Source organism: Athene noctua, chromosome 1 (genome assembly GCF_965140245.1).
Source record: "Athene noctua chromosome 1, bAthNoc1.hap1.1, whole genome shotgun sequence".
NCBI classification, from domain to species: Eukaryota; Metazoa; Chordata; class Aves; order Strigiformes; family Strigidae; genus Athene; species Athene noctua.
In genome coordinates, this window is record NC_134037.1 from 122,316,415 (window position 1) to 122,337,903 (window position 21,489).

General features: G+C 43.4%; 1 protein-coding gene across 2 annotated transcripts in view; it reads right to left on the reverse strand.

Moving 5' to 3' along the window:
* The window catches only part of PAK5 (p21 (RAC1) activated kinase 5), a 94,580-nt gene that overhangs the window by 49,041 nt on the left and 24,050 nt on the right, over positions 1-21,489 (reverse strand). Inside the window, exon 2 of one of the 2 annotated variants that reach the window (XM_074914661.1) lies at positions 4,452-4,528. The exons of the other annotated variant lie outside the window; for it this stretch is intronic. The gene's annotated coding sequence lies outside the window, so the exon portion shown is untranslated. The remainder of the gene's footprint in view (positions 1-4,451; positions 4,529-21,489) is intronic. 2 annotated transcript variants of the gene reach the window in all.

A 21,489-nucleotide genomic window follows, 5' to 3' on the forward strand; every position in this document is an offset into this window, starting at 1 on the left:
TGGCTGAGTAACCCACAGCAGTGTTGGTCCCAGCTGCACCACTGGGGAATGGAGAAGGACTAGGTATAGCAGGAGAAATGGGCGAGCTGTGCTCTGTAAATACCCCCACCCAAAACCTTTTGTAATGGCCGTATTTGTGTTATTCAAACTTCTGCCCAAGAAAGGAGTACTGCCAGCTCTGCTGGTGCCTGCTGAACAGTTGTAACACAGCTCCATTCAGCTGCTGCAGGAACCGAGGTAATGCTGAAAGGATGCTATCTGGAGCAATCACTGCATTTTGCACTTAATGCTGTTTACTGTAGTGCCTAACAAATCAAATTACATGCTAATCAGCACACCCTGCCTGTTAGATCTATGCCAGACTTGGCTCCTTTTCATTACACTCCTTTCTATGCACAGAAATAATTCACTGAGCATCACAGTGCCATGAACTCCCGGACTGATTCAAATTTCACACGTGAACTTCAACAACAGATCAGGTCTGCCCCACACAGAGAAAATTTCCTGAGTCTGAGATAACTGCCCATGCAAGGTGTGTGACAGACCAGCAAAGCAAATCCACTCTGTCAGCTACTGCACCATCGTCGTGCTGCCTCTTGGTCACAAACGAAGGTATTTTTTCAGCAAGAAGTATCCTACAGCCCTGCCCTGGAGTAAGAGGGTGGCAGTATTATTTTGGGTGCCAGGGGAGCCCATTCAGGTCCTCCCATGTCTGTGCTCAGGGCAGGATTTTCAGCAATAGCCTTCCCATGAAAAGTTAAAGCCTTGCTTAGCTCCTATCCCTGAACTCATGTTCAGAGGTGACAGGTTGCTCTGTTTGTTAAGTGTCATACACTTGGCTCCATCCTGGGGTCTTGGTGGGTTGTCCCTCCCCTCCACATAAGATCAGGGGACACTCAGGGGGACTGATTAACTGAAAAGCCGAAAGTCCAGATTTATGTAAATAGCCTCTAAGAACAAATTTTTGCACTTACAGCATGTAAAACACAAAGCAGTGGGAATAAAAGGAAAAAAGGATGCTTCAATCCTAATGTTAATTGTATTGTGTATCTTTTATCATATCCTAAATAAGACTAAGAGTGCCAGATCCTGTTCGCAATGAAAAAGTCAGAGCTGCTTTTTAATTCTCCTCCCAGTAGCTATTCTTTCAGACTGAAAACTAGGAAAGTTGGACAGACCTACTTTGTCCTGTAATCTTGAAAACTAGCAAAGAGTCCCAAGTGCATCCACTAAGCACTGACCATGGCCCTTGCCATCCCAGATGACCCCACAGACTAACACTGAGCAAAGATCTAAAATTTTTCAATACATAAAACCATAGAATAAGCTTATAAAGTTAGTAACTAAAATAACAAAGTGAGATGGGTAATTTTACTTAAAAATTGAGCTTTTTATGATTGCATACCATACCTACACAAATGCCCCTTTTATTTTTTTTATAGTATTTCAGCAGCCAGATGCTGTGTCCCACTAAGTCAGGGAAATCATCTGTGCCCAGCAGCAGTGCCTGCTGATAACCCTGGGAAGCCTGCATGTATCTCTTACACCTTTTTGCTGCTTGAGCACAGGGCTGGGCTATAAATCATAGAATGGTTTGGGTTGGAAGGGACCTTAAAGATCCTCTAGTTACAGCTCCCCTGTCACAGGCAGGGACACCTTCCACCAGCCCAGGTTGCCCAAAGCCCTGTCCAACCGGGCCTTGAACCCTGCCAGGGAGGGGGCAGCCACAGCTTCTCTGGGCAACTTGTGCCAGGGCCTCACCACCCTCACAGGGAAGAATTTCTTCCTTATAGCTAATCTAAATCTACCCTCTTTCAGTTTAAAACTGTTACTCCTCATCCTATCACTACATCTCCTGATAAAGAGTCCGTCTGGTCCCATCCCGTCCCGTGTCCCATCACCCTGACCCACATCCCCCCCCCCCCCCCCCCCCCCCCCGGAGCTTTCCTGTAGCCCCTTTAAGTCCTGGGAGGCTGCTCTAAGGTCTCCCCAGAGCCTTCTCTTCTCCAGGCTGAGCACCCCCAGCTCTCTCAGCCTGTCCTCACAGGGGAGGTTCTCCAGCCCCCCAATCCTCTTTGTGGTCTCCTCCAGACCCACTTGAGCAGGTCCATGTCCTCCTTATGTTGGGGGCCCCAGAGCTGAACATATATATTCCCTTCAGAGAGGCTCGGTGTTCATCCTCTGTCTCAGCCCAGCAACACATTTGCTTTTTAAACAAACAGCAATTAGTTCATTTTCAATTAGGAAGCGCACACCACATTAACTCCCTCAGCCTGTATTTCTTCTGCAGGGATTCCCTGTGGTTCCTCTGCTGAGCAAGCAGCAGCAGAGCCCTTTTCCCTCGAGGACTGGCACACTATTAGCATCTGAAAACTGCCTTCATGCACACTGAGTATCATCTGCAAGCCCAGAGCAGGGGGCAGCAGCGAGGGCTCAGACCCTACAGTGCCCTGTGAAAAGGCACGTTTTGCCCCAAGGCAGCCACACAGCCAAAAAACCTGGTTACAGCCACGAGTGTTAATAAAATGCCTCATTTTTAAGAACTTTTAAGAAAACTGTTGGAAATACAGATTGCAAAATGGGAGATGGGTGTGGGTCGCTTTCCTTCAATAATTTTACTTTCTAATAATAGTTTTCTGTAGCAAAAGGACCTCAATTATTCCCCTCTGGAGCAACCAAAACGCAGTAATACATCATTAGCTTTTCCAGCTTCTGTTCCCGTGCTCTGATTAATTGTAACCTTTCCTGATATTTGATCATAAATGAAAGAGTACGAATTGAGAAGAACAAATTAAATTAACATGTCAAGCCAGCTTGCATAGCCAGTTCTCCAGATAAATGTGAGCTGGGCTGATACTCAATCTCGAGGAGAAAGCAAATGCCTGGTGTGGACTGATGGCAGCATAAATCGCTAATACATACTCTGAGAGATAAAAATGATGTTGGTTCTCCTTCAGCTCACACTGGTGCAACTCCCCGCTGCTGAAGCAAGGGGAAGGAGACCAATGCGTATCTATGTATCTATATAGCCATAAAAATGAGGAAAATGGTTTGTTTTGTTTTTTGGGTTTTTTTAATAAGGAATAGCAACAACAATAGTTTTCTATTTCCTTTTAGTTTGCTTTAAGGATGGTTCAAAGCTTCTCAGTGAGGACTCGCTGCTGTTGGCTGCAATCAGAGTGTGTTTCCTTTGCAAAAAAAAAAAAAAGTGTGCCTTGACTTTGGGCATACATTTTTTTAAAAGAATTTACCTCTATTTTTCTATTTTTAACTGAAAATACAGAGAACGCTACCCTATTTTTCAGGAAATGAAAGAAGCAGCTATACCTGGAAAAACAGAGCCGAATGAATGAGAAGCTGATAAAGTTAATGGAAAGGCTCTTAAAAAACTCACTGGTTTCACGTCAGGCCTGATACACCGCTGTGACTCTAAGACAGAGAAGAAAACCTTTTGACTTCCCAGATAAGAGACGCCTAAATACTTCCCTAACTCCCAGAGGATCCTTCTGGATGTACAGGATGGAGATGAACAGGGGGCACTGGGGAACTGGAGGGCAGCTGCCTGCAGAGCACGCTCAAATCACAGGTAGGTGGGTCCTGCGGTCACGTCTTGCATTTATTCATTCATTTACTGGTCTTAACTAGAGGGAGGTCTCATTACTACTGCAGATACAAGGTAGTTTCAGACCTCATGAAAGGATATTGTTTCTTTTGTCATGTGAATGGACAACAGCAAATGCAGGAGAACACCAGGTTGGCTCATCCATCTAATTAGAGACTCTGTTTCCTGTGATCCCTGCTTAACTCTCTGCTCTTCTCAATTCTGATCTGAGCGTTTCAATTTTGGAACAACAAAATAAACCCTTAGAAAATGTTCTGACATACCCTACTAATAAATCAAGCTGATTTTAAACACTGACTCTGACAGCAACAAAAAGGATCTACAAATCCTGAATTAACTAAGTCAGCCCATACAGCCCAAGTTCTGAGAGTCTTCTATCATGCTGCTAAACTCTTCCAAATGTAAAGTGTCACTGATGAAAAACACCTGTGATCATACAGTTTTTCCAGACTAAGTCCCACATGAGTTTTAGGCACAAAAAAGTTTGATGGTCAATAGGAATCGACTTATTCCCATGGATTTTCAAGGTGCCTTCTATTTTTTTGAGATGGGACAGGCTCCTATGTCATTTAAACACTGCCAAAATACATTTTTAATCATGGAAAAACATATACTGATGGACTAGACTACACCCAATAAACACAAAAACGCTATCCTTCTCAAAGTCCCTCATTTACCCTGCAGCATTCTGCTCACTTCAACTTTAGGTCAAATCAGCCAGTTTTTCAGTGTTCCCATGTCACTGCACAACATAATAAAAATACATTTAAACAATTACAAGCCGTCCAGGACTTGTCATTGTCCACGTTTCTTTTCAATCCCACAATACCTTGTTTATAGTTGAAAATGCCTTCATTCGTCACAGCACAGTAGGGTGTCTCTTGATAGCTGGCTCATGAGATATATCTAATAAAAACGCACAATGGAACAAAATACAGGAAAAAAATAGTAACAAAAGGCAACGTATGCTTCTAGAGAAATAGTAAAAGCTGGTACAGAGTGGCCAAACTAGGATTGATGTACTCCAGGGAACAATACTCATTCTTCTTATTGAAAGCTACTCTTGTAAGAGGACTCATTTCCACACACTGACTGACATGTGCTTTCCTAATTCAGAGGTCTCGTGATTCCCAGTGGATTTTAATGCTCAGTAATTTCAGCTGAGTAGCTTAAACGCATGTATTGTAGTCAGTCACTCTCTATTATCTTATACACATGCACACATCTATACCAATGTACAGACAGAGGTTCCTGCAGTGAATTAGTCCAGAACAGCTCTGGGCAAATTAAAGACCAAAAACCCCACTAACCCCTGGAGGTAACTCAAATAATTTCTATCCCTAGCAACTGAAAAGATTCTAGACTTGCAGAAGCAAATAGTCCTTTGGGTGCTCACCTTAAGATAACTAATGGTATTAACTTTGTAGGTTATGCTGGACACCCACAGGGAGGGGGTATTAAATAAGGTGCCCATTAAATGAGACACCCCAAATCTCAAGTTATTTCTGAAACTTCAAAGGAGTTTAATATTTTTTCTGATTTGATATTATTATTAATATTTTAAAATACAGAGTTCTACACTATAAAGGATGTAGGTACTGTATTTCTGTGTCTGAAACAGCTATTCTATATCTATGTTTTGAATTAGGAAAAAATAATCAGTAAAAGGAAAGACTATCAAGAATGAAAGTGATGATATATCAGTAGAGAAGACAGTGAGCAGAGATCAGGAAAGCCTGCAGGAAATATCAAAACCAGGGCTGTGAAACATTATTACTTAATTCTGAATATTAGCATTAGTAAATATCAACGTTGCTATAGGTTGGGGTGACTGCAGGATAAGAACTGCAAGGATATGAAATCCTACATCTGTCAAGAGAAAGGACCGAACAAAGTGCTTGAAAAGCACTTGGAAAATTGCTCTGATTGATCACAGTCTGGGTTACACCTTCTCTGCATTTTGGGTCACAACCTCAATGGGGCCTGCTGGCAAAGCCTCGGCGGAATAGATGGATTGTCACTGACTTGTAGCACAGCGAAGGGGACCTTAAAATGTCTTGTTTCGGTTTTGCATATGTAATGCTTTAATTTTAATCCTCTGAAACTGAGTTTCCTCCCCAGTGCTTAACGGTAGTTGCAAAGCTGGCATTACAAACATACCGATGGCTGCAGCGTGTTATGCTGTGGTTGGGATTTTTTACAATTCCCAGGAAAGACTAATCACAAAACCACACTGCTCCTCACAAGTGCCCTGTATTTACTAGTGATGTATCCTGATAATTTGTAAAAAGCAGCTTTCACTTTAAAAAAAAGATGCAAGATGGTTTCTAGGTCTTAAAATCCATTTATCTTGTGCTTGGTTGCATCCATGAAGATACCAAAACCGCAGCGAGGAGGGGCTCTAGGGGAGTGCCTGCCCTAGCACTGGTTATTTTACAGCACCCAGCAAGTACCACAGGGCAGGTGGTGACGAGCACGAAGGGGACCAGAAGGGGACACGTGCCTGTGACAGTATCACGTGGAACTGAGACACAATAGCAAGATGGGGGTTCTGGAGCCAACCTCCTGCCATAAATCCTCACTGGTATGTTTGCATTCAGTACGCTGATTTTCTTCTACAATAATATTAATTGTATCTCTTATTTTACTTCTAAAACAATACAGGCTGTGCTGGCTCTCAGGAATCGCTCTATTACCATAACGTTTGCAATAAAGATTGCTTTCCAGTGAATGATCAACAGAAGCAAATGCCTCCTAATGCATTATTAATGGCAAGCCTCTAATAAGAATATTCTTTAGGATGAAACACATCTTCTGACCTGTGTTTACCAAGAAATGGAACAAAATCAGATTATTTGATATCTCAAAATATCTTTAAAATGCAAACGAACATGTCTACAGATTAACGTTATCCACAGCAAGTGCCTGGAAGATGAAAATCACACATGCTGTTGTTATTACTGTGGGTTTCCTACCTCAGTATCACGTTTTGCTCTGTATCATTCTAACTGAAGGAAAAGTATTTCTGTAGTCTACAATAAATGCAAATGTATAGATCCTACTTTAAGTTTGTATTCCTTACATATTTTCTTGTCTTTTTCCCACTCTGCATTATGCTGAGAAACTGGTTTTAAAGTCAATTCTTATCCTATTATCTGCTGAGTTGCTGTCATGCAATACTCAGTTTCCGTATTAAAAATGAGAACTGATCCCTGGAAGGGTTTGCTAGAGCTTACTATTTATTACCTCCTTCAGAAAGTTTACCATAAGCTCTTTATACAGAACACTGAATGTTTATGAAGTGATGCCGGCTCAGTTCTCCTCCCTTTGGATCATCCACAACAATCAACAATTGCAAGTGAGGAATTTTTTTGGAGCTAAGTGACCTTGTCATGCAGATTTTGTATTTTGCCATCTCCAGACATCAGTTTGGAAGTGATGGGTCTCACCTGTTCTCTGTTTAAATAGGATACACAGATTGTGGGGAGAAATGGGAGACCCTTTGTATTGTATCTATGAAACCAATGTGAAAGTTTTGAGACCAGACACAGAAAAGCAAACAAAAAACTTAATATAATGTAAGCAATAAGAAAAACCCCACACATTTTTATCTCCCGGCAATCAGTGAAAACCCAGAAAGATGAACACTGCTGTGAGGTTTTTACTGTTTTCCAGATTTTAAATGACAAAAATATAAATGTTTTTTTGACCACAGATAAGGTAGGTTTTGAGCAGCTGGAGAGGTTAGTGCATCTCGGGTGGCCACTGCCACCACCACCACCTCCCAAGAGATGATGTTGCAACAGAAAGCAGCTCTGATTCCTTCCTTTGGAGGAAGGATGTGCACAAATGAATCACTGCATTTTGGTGGGTCATTCATATGCTGTTTCTGGTAAGGGCATGTCTTACCTCTCCAGGATGAAGGGTTTCATCTGAAATGGTCCAAAATGATACTTCCAGCCTCTCAAAAAAACCAAGAAAAGGAGGTTGCCAGGTGACTACGTGACCAGCTAAGATGACACCCAGAAAGCTTGGTCTTGAAACACCAGGAGAAACTGCCAGATGACCGTGTGCATGAGCTGGTTCAGCTTCCAAACTTTTAGTCAATTATGTCAAAACACCACTTCTCTCCCAGAAGAAATGCTCCTGCCTGAACAACATTGCATCATCCCTCCCCAGGCCGCACCAACTGATTTTGCAAGCAGCTCCAAAGGAGGCTGCTTTGTTGAGAAAACGCCATCGTAAGAAGAAGTCTGTGACAGAAGGCAAGATCTTCTCCAAGTGTTTTCTGAGAAATCTTATTTATCCCAGAGGGGAAGATGCTGAGCCTGCACAGAGGTGAGGAACTTGGCTGTCAATGGCCCATGGCTCCCATTCTGCACAAGGAAATGGTGCTGGTGGCCCACCAGACCCTGGGCCCTCTTTATTTCCCAGGAAAACACAAATTGAGCATATTTGCATCTGGGAATACAGGTCCTTCATGAAGTCTCAGCAGCAAAAATACACCATCAATTAGAAAATAATATTTTTTTTAAAAAAAGACATCTCTGCATGCCTACTCTGGTTGCATTCACCACTGTTTCCAGTGGCAGAGAGGTAGGTTTGTTCATTCATTCCCTACTTCATTAAGGAATGATTCTAACAAAGCTGCTTATACAACTGGGAAATTAAAAGATGAGCAGGGAAAGTGACTGCAAAAAAATGCATTAAGGAAACACACAGTTATGTGGGGTGGTGAAGGGCAGAGTTAGCACTTAGTGAAAAAAGGCAATGCAAAATTTGCTGTCTGAGATAAGAAGTAAGTGTGCAGAAGGAGTTCAGATCCTCATGGAAATATTTTCTTACTGGAACAAAATTATTGTTTCTAGTCAAATGAAATACATTGCCCTACCAAATCTTTCATTTCATTTTGATCATTTTCCTTTTGTTCTTAATATGGAATAACATAAAACTTAAAAGCTATTTAAGGTAAAACCTCTCAAATGTCAACTTAGGTTTTTCCTCAAATTTTTGGACATATGATTCAAATGCATTTCCTGGTACTTCCTGATTCAGCTGATATAAAAATTGTCCGTGCTCTGGGTGGGCATCAGAGATTACTTACTGTGTGCCTCATGGGGCAATATAAAGGCTTTAGAAAGATGGTTTTAAGACAGCCATGATGCTCAAATTATTTGAGACATCACAAATGACAGAAACATCTTTACAATATACCCCTGTAAGTTAGTCTCTGCAGTCCATGCATGCTCTGACTCAGCCTTTGGCTGTACCCTGTGCACCCACTCCAGCACGTGTAACTGCGTGCAGTGCCCAGCCTTGGGTTCAGCCCTACTGACAACCCTGGTTTTCTAAATTACTTCCAGCTTCTTTAGGATAAAGGCAGGAAGATGTCCTGAATGGCTTTTAAAATGATTATGCAAAGCATAGTGGGCTGTGTAATACCTTTTCCAGTAAAACTCCCTTTTAGTACTCTGACGGTAATCAACCATGTTATTATAACTATTCTTTCTCCTTATTACATATAGGCTGAATGTTTTAAATGGAAATAACATCATCTCGTCCCCCCATGTTTCTTACTTGTGGTGTGTCCTTGAAAGTAACCAATGCTCAGGACGCCAAAAGCTGAAGACTCAGCTCGCCCACATATGAGCTGTGATATGAATAAATCAGTGCAAAGTCCATGTGAGCTGCTTCTCTCTTGCTAGTGGGGGCTCAGGCTGGAAAAGCTGTATCTGCAGTGGAGCTGCCATGCAGCCTTTAATGGTGCCATTTAACAACATCAGTTCATTCAGTATTGATTAATTTTTTTAAATGCCAAACATACAGCTAGATATTTACGGAGAAATTAAAAAAAAAATATGTTTACTAGGGTGGCTGGTGTTACTGTTTCTTTTATAGAGTTTGACTTATGGGGAAGGAGTTTCAAAATGCAAAAGAAACTCCACAATTCAAAGAGCTTCAGACTTCATCCTAAGTGTCACTATCAGACTCATTAGGGCAAATCTTGCTGCTGCATACCTGATGAGAGCAGAGCCAGGTACTCACTGCTGTATATTTTTTACCTCCCTGAAAGCCACCTTCAAATGCCATTTATCTTCTCTCTGGTGTAGAGCTGTGTCACCAGTCTTGGGCTTTCTAGAGCATCATTTGGGCCCTAAGTCAACTGTTGTTGGCTTCAGTAGGAGGACTCTGACCCTAGAAATAGTCACTTTCTTCTCTATTTCCCTCTAGTGACAGCAGGATGGGAAAAATAACCCTATATATAGGTGACAGCACATTCAAAAGCAGGGGAGAGTGGGAACACAGTTGACTTTATCCGAGAAGGTTGATTTCCTATTCCCTTTCCTTGTAACACAGGCTAGAGGAGATGTTGCTTCCCTCCCTCCCTTTTGCTGCCACTGTTTCCTGCATCTCAATGGAAACCAAAATCTCAGCAACTTAAACTGTGTCCCTTCATCAACATTTTCTGAGCCAACGTTTTGTAAAGCTCAACAAAGGCTGACCTGCACATTACCTACTCTGAATCCAGCAAAATTTATGATCACCAGAAAAGGAAAGATGGAAATTTAAGACCTGGAAAATCTCTGAGGCAGTATTTGTAAATAAAGTCTAATTTAATTAGCAATATATGTATTTTTTAGCTGTCCAAACTTGAAAGCACACAAATCCCGCTGGGATGAAACAATCACGCTATTTAACGTGTAAAATCACTATTAGCCTATCAGCTTATTAATAGGTAGTTTTCTAATTCAGAGGAAAAAGGCGAGTTACAGGCAAAGCAGAAGAGCAATAATCTGAACGCAAGCATCTGAAATGCTCCACTGAACTCTGCTCCAGGAAACATAAGAAAAGACTTTTTTCTCTTTCCCTCTTGATGACAGCTTTCCAGTGCCACTGGCATCCATCACATGTGCAGAGGCAAATGCTTCCACACTTGGTAATAATCAGAGCAAGGAAATTACAGATCAGGGAGGGGGGAAGGAACTATGGGTTGTTTTTTTTTCTCTTGGCTAAAGGCATACTTAAATCTGAAAAGCACACGAAAGGAACTCAGTACTAGCTTCCTTCTCCATTTCCACTTTCTGAGCAGAACCAGGACTCCCTGCAGATTTTCCACATCACCTGTTTTTTCTGGGCTCTCAGTTTTGCCATGCTCCTGCTACTGAAGGACTACCCCCTATCTATTCTTCCCCACACTGCTCCTCTATTACCTATTTATGCAAAATAATCTTCCAGACTCTCTCCAAACTTCATTTCAAACCCAACTTCATCACCAACTATTATTTTGTCCCTACCCTCACTGTCACATCGAATTATCAAGAGCAAAGCTACACCCCTCTCACTTTTTGACTCCTGATGCTTGTTGCAAAATAATACAAGACCAAAAAACTGCCCTCAGCTCACAGCAGCAGATAAAAAGGATTTTCCTTAATGTCACCATGCAGTGGAATTAATAAATACACAGCAAGGCAATAGAGAGGCAAACTCAGGTGCTGCAGGGACTAGGTTGGATATACATACAAATTATGGTCGCAAGGACACAGAGCAAAAAGAAAAAGAAATTTAAAAGACACTACCAGATGCCTAAAATCAAGACAGAATATTAATAAATTATTAAAATGACAGGTTTTAGGACAGGTGTTATACATTCTATATCCCTACAAAACCAGCTTTCAAAAGTCTAAGGAATTAAGGCTTAATGAATCAGAGTACATTGTTTTACAGATGAAGTACCACCAGTCAGTAAACTGCAGGAAGAAAAGTGGGGGTTTAATTCAAGCTTCTCTAGGAAAGAGATTTATTTGAAATAGGTCAATTAAGCCTTCCACTCAAGTTAATCTCTTCTGTTTGTTTAAAAAAATCTGGAATGAGGGAAAAATGACAATAGGCCAGCAAAGCAAAATTTTCCTATGGATGCACCCAAGCAAAAACCTGCAGGTCAGCTTGCTTTCAGCTGGGAGAAACACAGGCAGAAATTGCAATCAGTCTGTAATTCATACGGATGAATCACGTAGAGATGATTCAGACCGAATTATTCTCTGGATTAGCGTAATGAAACACTCTTCTCTGAGGAAGGTAGAGTACTTGAATCGGTTTTGGCAGAAGTTAGTATTTTAACTTACAAGTCTGGTTTGGAAAGAGACTCCGTCATCAGGGCAAAAGAGAGTGAACCCTCAAAGAGACTATTTATATTAGTTTGCATTTTCCTCCTGAAGTCAGCAGCTGTCTGTCTCTGCCTTTTCCCCACACACCTTCAGGCTGTTAGTGGCACCATCACCATTGACATATATTGCCTTTAAGCTTTTGAGTCACCAGTGGTCATGTAGGTCAAAATATTTGTTCCTTCTGCTCTTCTGAATACTGATGGGTTTCAACGGTTTTTTCACCCTCTTTCTTTGGTCCCGCTATAACTCATTTCTGAGCTTCCTACAGCAAGGCAGCAAATGGCAGGGAAACCTCACACTGTGCTGCCCATCTGCTTCCCGCTGATGCCTTCCTCTTCGCCCCGTGTGGTATCCGCTTGGCGGTGTATGTGATCTCTGCGGCAAGGTTTTCTGTATGTAAGAGTACCTACCCTGCTGAACCAGAAAGCAGGAAGAGCAGCATTATCCCTTACCAGTCATCACTGTGTAGTTCTATTCAGTGCTAACCAGCACCAAGCTCTTTTCCTTGACACAAAGCAGGAGAAAAAAACTGCAGAAAAATTTTCAGCGTGCAGGTGGGGAGACACCACCGTGCTGTGACACCCTCAACCAGCAAAAGCATCAGTCTGCATTTATTTGCTGTGACATAGATTGCACTGAAGGATGCTCCCAGAATTTAAGAGAAAACCCCAGTGCACGTGCCTGTAGCAAAGGACACAAGGGACTGACAGTCCCTACAGTGAAACCATGCACAGGCTGACCGGGCAGAGAGCAGGCCTGCAATGAGAAACGCAGCAGCGATGAGGGCAGGGCGGGAGGCACAAATGTAGCAATCATGTCAGATTTATCAGGGAAGACAGGAGCACCAAGGAGGGATCAACACGAATGGCCGGTGGAGGAGGGGGAGGCAGCCATCTGAGGGGATGGATGCAGAAGAAAACTGAGTAAGGGAGGAAAGGCCAGGCAAGAAGGAGCTGAATCAATCAAGTAGCTTTGACTTGATCCAGTATTGAAGGGAAGGAGCCACGCTGTACATGGGGTGAAGTGGCAGTAGCACAATTAGTGGTGTCACGTGGCAGCTGCTACGGGTCCCTTCTGCTGGGTCTGCCCTGAGTATGTCTCCTAGCACCCTGATCACTCAGAACTGAGTTAATTAGATACAGACCCAGCCTCAGCAGCTCCCTTCCCCCAACAGTAGGGCTTCACAAATCCATGAAACTCCTTTGGGCTCAGGTCTTTAACCCCGTCTCTCTACCCTGGCAACAAGACTTTTTGAGATCAGTAACACCCCATCTCCACCTGCGGCCCCAGGAACATCAGAAGCCACCCAGCATACATGAGTAATCCTCAGCTTTCTGCAAAAACATGCTTGCAATTGGTTTCTAGGAAATTCATTTATGTAGGAGAGGCTAATAGAGGCTCACTTTTTGCATAGATTTACCAGTAGCAGTGCATTTCTGTCAGGGTTTGGTAAAGAACTTCTACCCGTTTGGAGTACATGAGCTTTGTCCCATGCTCTGCCTTTCTTTAAAAGGAAAAATCTGCTTTCACAGCTGCCTCCATGGAAACAGCAACTCTGTGGTGTTGGCAATGCTCCAGGCTCAATGGGCTCAGTTCAAACATGGAAATCTGCGTTTCTTGATCACAGAGTGCTGAAACCTCAAGCCAGGATGCCAGAGCCCAGCCAGGTCTCCTCTGGCTTGTTCGGCACCACCAGTGTAGTTCCTGTGGGTCAGATCTCACTCTTGGCAACATCTGTTGCCTACTGCTGAGGAATGGGCCTCAGAGATGCTTGAGAAAGTAGAGGGACTACACAAAGCTTTTAGCTCGCACACTTTGTTAACTCTGGCAGCACTAATGCAGTTCCTGGACTACCAAAGTAGCTCATGAAGATGAAGGTAAATGTTCAGCTTCACTCCTGTAATGAGCTTTGAGACCAAACACATCTGGTAAATTTAAATGAAACTTAAAAAAATTTTCTCCCCGTTTTCATTTTGTAAAGCTTGCTTCCACTTGAGCTCTGCTGAACTGGGCCACCTGTACCCTGCTGCATCCCCCACCAAGGGCACAGCTGGTGGCAAACTGCAAGCAACACCTACTCCGTTCCTGGGCCCAGCTTCCAAGGGAGGATAAATGATTCCTTTGGCCCCCTGAATCCCCTAATCTGCAGCTTTCAGACTATCAAAGAGGATGCGCAGCAGCTGCACAGCCAGAGCACAGGTAGAGATTTGCCCTCTGGCTTGGGAAAATTGGTCCAACCGTAATAAAACGCATAGCTCTTCTATAATCATTTGTTCAGCTCCATAAATCCCAGGGCATAAATCAGGCTGCCAGGGAGAGCGGCTGTGTAGGAATCTCTGCAGGAGGAGCAAAAAATGCTGCCGACCACCTACAGCATCACGGCACACTGCCGGGGAGCTGCGCCAGGTGCCAGTCTCAGTGCTCCTCTGGTTTCACATCAATTTACTGCCACGGACTTCAAAGGAGCTGCTCAGTTGTAGTCCTATGAATACCAGCAGAACGGGGCTCAGTAGCAGCTTGTGGTGAGATGTAAAATTCAACAATCCCCAACTGTCCTTCAGTCAACAGTACCTGTTTAAATTACTGTTATTATGGCAAAGATATTGACATTGCTCACATAGACAACCAAGGACTGCAGATGCTGTAGCCTTCCACCAGCAAACGTTTTTCTTGCTGCTAAATATCTTCCTGTTCCATACAAGAATGCCACCTATGGCAGTAGACACCCAGCAAGCAGGGGGTGCTCTGGGATTTATTTGCTCTGCAAGCAAGGACAGAGCTGGCAAAGGAGGAGAAACACATGACAAAGGCCCTGGGGAGCTCATGAAGAAAAGACTGAGCACGGACCCACCACCTCAGGGCTGAGCTGACCAGGAGGTCTCACACCATGATACTGAGACTCGCAGGACTCGTGCGTGCTGGGGCTCATGGCTACTGCAGGCTAAAGAAACATCTCCTAGGAGGGCAATTACTCAACCTAGCTGGGAAGGGAAAGCACTCATCCTGCTAGTAACGATTAAAAATGGTTATGGAAAACATGTCAAGAGAGACCAACAGAAACACCAGCCACGTGTCAGACAAATATTGAAATAGGTCTTTAAAGAATGGCCATGTATTTGTCAAAAAATACTGTTTTGGAGGATCTAAGTTACTTCTGGACTTGGGCTGAATCCAGCACAGAGGTTCTGGTATCTTCTGCCCTAGAAATGCAGGCATGGCTCATGAAACCACTGAGGAGACAGAAAGGTGACGACACTGCTCCAATGCCAAAGGCCATGCAGCTCAGCTGGAGTGGGAGAAGCAGGTCTCTTCAAGGTCTTATTCAAAGCAAGGATTCAACAGAGGATCTTCAAAAGGCAGTTTTATCATCATCATCTCTAACTGCTCTGGTATCAGTGTCTCTCAGTGTCTCCTCAAAACACGGAGATGTGCACACAGGCTGAGAGGATGGGACCCAGGTCAGCCACCCACCCGCCAGCAGTACAACTCAGGTTTTTCTTTCCCTTCTCTGCCAAGAAAGCTGTCCATCCTTCCCAGATTTGCTGCTCAGGATCCCAAACCCAAGAACAGTGAAATATGCTTCACAGCTGCCAAAGCCAACAGAAAGGAGAGGTATCTCTGGTAGGATCAAACCCAACAGGCCCTACGCTGTCAGGCAACGCAAGGTTCAAGATACATCAGACAGCACTAGCTAGTGCTGCTCTGAGTACCAAGAGTCCTCTGCACCCCACAGGATGAGGCCCCATCGCTTACACCTCGGCATCCCGCCTCAGAGACACACAGATGACTCAGTCACTGAACAGCAGCAATAAATTCAATGAGCGATGGTATTTTCATACACAGAGGGAAAAACGCCAAACGCTTGGTAAAATCACTGCCTTGATCACTAATCTTGAGTCGACAGGAGACTCTGCACATCACTGAAGCCCAAGTAATTGCAAAATCTGGCCCAGAATACCTTTTATTTGGTTACCTGCTTTCATCACTGGAGATTTTTTTAAAATGCATTCCTAAACCAGATGCCTTCGCACCAACGCCCCCAGCTCGCCAAGGAATTACACAGATTTAACTCTTCTAAGGGGCTTTGTCTGAACTTAGCTTAACTGATGTCAGAGAGACAAACTCATCCCAGTTATTATAAAGACTGTAGATACCGCTACCAGGCAAGAGCCACATCTGCTGCACATACGACGCGGTCCCTACCCTGGAGTGCTCGCTGCCTACAAGGAAAAGGCAGAGCAGGGAAAATCCAGTGTGACAAGCCCCATGTGACTGCAAGGTGAAGTGATTTGTCTTCATTACCCCAGGAGCCTGGGTATGATTTCAGACCTTCGAGTCCACATCTTCTGAAGTGAGCATTTCATGGGGAAACCACAAACTCAGAGGCACAGATCGGGTCTGATGCTCAGGGGGGTTTAAGCCCTTATCCTACCCACGCATAGGCATAACTTAATTCCTACAGTTTGGTCTTATAAGGGTTAACGAGACTATTCTTGTGCTCAAAGCAAAGCAAGCATCAAAGCTCACAGGAGCAAGGTCTAATTTTCTTCTCTGAGGCAAGAAGTAGCTTAATTTGCCATTGGTTTTCTCAGGAAGGTAACAGTCTTTTTGGAGCTGCTATTTGCCGTAGGTTCTAACTACTCTGAATCTTTTCAAAATGCCACTGCTACAGCCACTTTAAAGAGCACCAATAAAATTAATATTAAAAATGACTTGGCGCATAATTCATGGCCTCTAGAAACCATTTCTTATTCGACTGGCAAACCAACCAGTCATGCATTTCACATTGCTTTTCTCATTTTCTTAGAAGTGATGTGCTACTTTAGGAGCAACCTATCTGTGCCACACATGTAAGTCAGACAACACACAGCTCTCTAGCAGACACCTCGATGCTAACATAAATCCAGCCTGATCACCTGGGATGGAAGACGGCCATTTGCTATCTCACATAGGAGGGAAATCCGAGAGTTACAACAGATTTACAATCAGGCTGAATCAGATTATGGGAGGATCTATGTAATACCTGTCCAGGTACAAAATGTTCTATTTGATCTTTATATTTGTTGCCTTTTGATACATTAGCCTGAGAATTTATGGCAGCAACGTTCAAAAAGCAATTAATTTTATGCAAGTATTAGTGAAAACAACTGGGAAACATTTAGAAGAATTAACTCAACAACTGGTACCAGAAACATAACTGAGACAGCTTGTGGTATACATCACCATGCATACCGGGGTGGTAGTGTTAACAGCTCTCACCAGCGTAACAGAAAGTTTTCCTGGTCCAGGGGCTGTGGATGCAGGTCGCTGCCTTTTTTGGATTTACTTTCCTCTTCGAATGAGCGCCAAAAGGGTGGTGTTATGCCCACCAGAAAGGCTTGGGGCACATCTAGTTAGTGCAGGCACTCGCCACTGCAATTTTCTTTTAAAATCACTGAGCAAAACTGAGCCCCCACCAGAATGATCTCCAAAGGGGCTTTTTTCTGCTAAGAGCAAAACCACTGAGTGAAAGGGCCACAACTGCCCAAGCTCTCTAGCTTTATTCATAGGTTAATTCTTTCATCCAGGTAGATTAATTGCCTCACATTCCACCCAGTAAAGATGGATCATTCACTTAAAGTAATTAAATTGTACTAAAGAGTTGAAGTATCTCATAAGAACTGTCTACAATATGCCACATAGGAAGTTACATAAGTTAAATGAAAAACAGATTAAAATCTAAACACCATAAGTGTTCAATCCTTACAAAATAAATCCAGGACAACATTATATTTTGAGGGGGGAAAGCAAAAAGGGGGGGAAAGCAAAAAGGGGGGGAAAGCAAAAAGGGGGGGAAAGCAAAAAGGGGGGGAAAGCAAAAAGGGGGGGAAAGCAAAAAGGGGGGGAAAGCAAAAAGGGGGGGAAAGCAAAAAGGGGGGGAAAGCAAAAAGGGGGGGAAAGCAAAAAGGGGGGGAAAGCAAAAAGGGGGGGAAAGCAAAAAGGGGGGGAAAGCAAAAAGGGGGGGAAAGCAAAAGGAAAAAAATCATATTGACAAGCTTTTATTATGGCAAAGCACCGCCCAGTGTTTAAGATGGGGCATATCTCCACCATGTCAAACTTGAACAACATCCACCTCAAGAGCCCCATGAGATCTAGCTCTCTTACTCAGTTTTTAGAAGTTTAGCTGATACTCCTAATGTAGGTTATACCAGAAAGGGAATACTGTAGTTCTTTCTCAAGAGATTTGGAGAATGGAGACCCAGATTGGCTTAATTAAGGTTAAATAATCAAGTTCAACTTCATGTAATTAAATTTAACCACCTATCAGAGTTAACAGGCCACAAATAATAAACCACATGAGAAGACTGGGAAAGCCAGTCCAAAAGGTCCTAGAGTCAATAAATATTAAATATTAATAAAAAATATTAAAATATTCAAGTGTGGCATACGTGCTGGTAGGAAAACAGAGTATTGGAAGACCCACGTCCATCCAAACAAAAGACTACCAGAAAACATAAGGAAAATCAAGGCAGTGGAAACTCAAGCTTCAAAGATTTTCCAAGCAGAAAAACATCTAACTTTGGAAATGTTTATTTTTTAAATTAGTTTAATGAAGACTGAAGAGTAAAAGCTGAAAATAAGACACATGTAGCAAGGAGGAAAATATTTAGGAAGCCAAGGATACAGTATGATGCTCACATAACAAAAGGTAAAGAGAGAGATGATAAAGACTTTGCTGGAGAACCTTTTCTGCAACCTTCCTCATAAAAGACACTCAGACGAGTCATGCAACATGTCTCTGATCACTACTGCAATGAGAGGTCGTCATAAAGAGGTTAGTTAAAATGTGTCAGGGAAGCACATGGAAGGAACCTCAACCCTTAGCTCTGATATCCCCAAAGATCCAAGAGGCTACAAATAATGGAGGAGATTAAGAAGAACTAAGGCAGTTGAGAGTTTTGCTTACTGCCTTTTTGCTGATGTTATATGCCATTTCATTTCAGATATTTTAACTCTTCCTGAGAAAAGCAATGATTTAAATTACCGGAAAAGACTGTGTTTACAGTGGGCTCAGAGCTGTGTCCTAGAAATTAGGAGCGAAAAGTTTTAGCCCCACTTTATTAAAGGTTAATTTGCATTCTTTTCTGTACTACGTTTATAATTATACACTGAAATCAGACAATCTTTGTCATATCAAACACTGATTTGAAACAAAACAGTTTATTCCCATTGAAACTGTAAAGAACGGGTATAAATTTAAGATTAAAACTTAAGAAAAAAGGCTATTTGATATCAGCAGATAACCGTTTTGAATTCCATGTGCCAGTCTCAAGCACAGTAATTTTTTGAGTAGAAATGGATTGAGCACCCCCAGCAGCCTTGCAGCACAACCTCCTCCTCTAAATGACGGTGCACACGCCAAACCTCCGTGCAGGAGGGCTGGAAGTGGCCCCAAGACCGACTCAAAGCACCTGAGCCGGGGCGCACCTCCCCGTACCTGCTCATAAGCCAGCAGCGACCGAGCTGCCGGCACGGCCGTTCCCAATTCCCCCCTTGCTGTCACAGATGTAATCCCTCCCCCATCTGGTCCCCCGCCTCTCCCCACCACGGGGTCACGGCAGCAGAGCTGCTTTCCACCCTCTCTCTGGGCAGCTGACTGACAGATGCACAGCAGGAGGGAAACTGAGCCTCTTCCTATGATTATCTTTTGCTCCCCGAGAAGGATTTAGTTCATTGAGGTTGTTGCTGAGAGACTTCAGTCTCCGCAAGCTTTTTGCTCATGAGATATAACCCAGTGGGTGTGGTTTTGTTTTACTCAGGTCAGGCGAGACCGCGGAGAATCATTCATGTGTCTGCAGGAAAAAGGTGCAAAGCCTGAACAAGCTCACAGAGTTTGGATCGCAATAATGGCTAGTTTAGCTGTCAGGGTACCCCAAACTCACCTGCCTGCCCCCCAGGATAAGACTCCACGGGCGTTTTCTCCTACCACTGTATTCTCAAGCTTGAAATTAAAAATAATGAATCTCACTCTGCCATTAGAATGGTTCAAAATACACAGTACTGCATAACATGTGCCTATGTATACATATCTACACACAGATGTATACACATATACGCACATAAATGCACACACGCCTATGCATACACACACGTTCATAACTAGATGCAGCTTTAATCAGTTTTCCTGTGCCTGAACCTGTAGACTTGGCTTCATTTGACATTTTCTCTGGTGTCAGAAGTGCGGGAAAGTCATTGTGAAAACCCAAAACCTGAAATTTTCCGTCACCTCCTTTCAAGACACAAAGCTTTGGAAAAAGCCCCAAATTATTGTGGCTTCACGATCTCCCTGAGTGCTTTCACCGCAAAAAAACAGAATGCAAGTTTTGCTCTGTTTCTTCCAAATGTTGGCAGTTTTTGTAACATTGCAGAAAGCCTGTTTGCTGTCATAATGTCTCCTCCGCTACTTGCGGCTTGGTATCTACAGCCAAATGTCTCCTCGCATGGCCGAGCTCCATGAAAGCAGGAATGGGGGAGCTCTGCGAGCCCCAACACTGCCAAGGCACCTCTGCAGCAGCACCTACACTGGGGCTGGCCCTGATGGGACTCTGAAAAAAAAAAAAAAAAAGCAATTCCCATGGCTGAGTGTCTGTAAGCCTCTCCTGAGGACTTCATACCTGATCAGCCACGAGCTGACACAAAAATGTTTTTCTTCAGTATCACTGCTTTATCTACCTCAAAAAAATACTTGCAGCCTTACTACCATCAACACCTTCAGCTGATAAATTCGGCTGATCCAGGCCCATGGGTTCAGAAGTTCTTGACGGGAGGGATGAAGATATAAACAGAGCATGAGCACATAAGCCTCCTTAGGAAGTAAGGCTAAAACAAGATTTGACTTTCTAAAGTGCCATGATACAGCATATTAAGATGGTTTCAAGACACGGTCGGTCGAAGGGCAGTGTGGGGATTGCTGCCTCCATTGGGACAGCAATGAATAAATCCTTTGTACTACATATCCTGCAGGCAGCTTTCATGGGGACACAAATATTCTATATTTTAAGCTTTGGGGAAAGGTGTCAGGCTGGGCTGGGGGGATCTCAACAACTCACCTGCTCCAAATCAAGCAGGTTTAAAGCCAGTCAATGGTGAAAAAGTATTTTTTTTAAAAATTAACAGGTGACTCTGTAGCCAAGGAGATCTCATGGGCTGAGAGAAGACTCAAACATCCTCACCATGTCGGAGATGCTGAGATCCCAGATTTCTGCACTAAAGAGAAAGGTGCTCTGTTACCCTGTCAGCATTATGCACCTTTGCAGCATTGTAGAGGTATTGATGTAGCAGCACCAGAGAGATTTTAAAACCTAGAATACAGAAAAGCTCTGGGAAACCAATGTATTGATGTGCATCGTTAACAATTACACGGGGGGCAGTGTCCCTTCTATCAGGCTCAGTATCGGGTGTACTGCAAGGGCTCACTCTCTAGGCTGGATCTTGGCTTCAGGAGGGGACTGTGAGAAGACTCTCTGCTCTCTTATTCCACACAGCACGGAGGGAAGGAGTAAGAGAGCAATAAAACTAAATGAAGGTGAATGGAGGATCCTGCTGGGGAGGAAGGCTGCTTCAGCTGGGGACCAAAGCTGCGACCTGGGAGATGTATCCCAGAGACGGTGCCTGATGAACCTCAGCAGGTCTTGCTCAAAGCCTTCTATGATTTCCCAACCA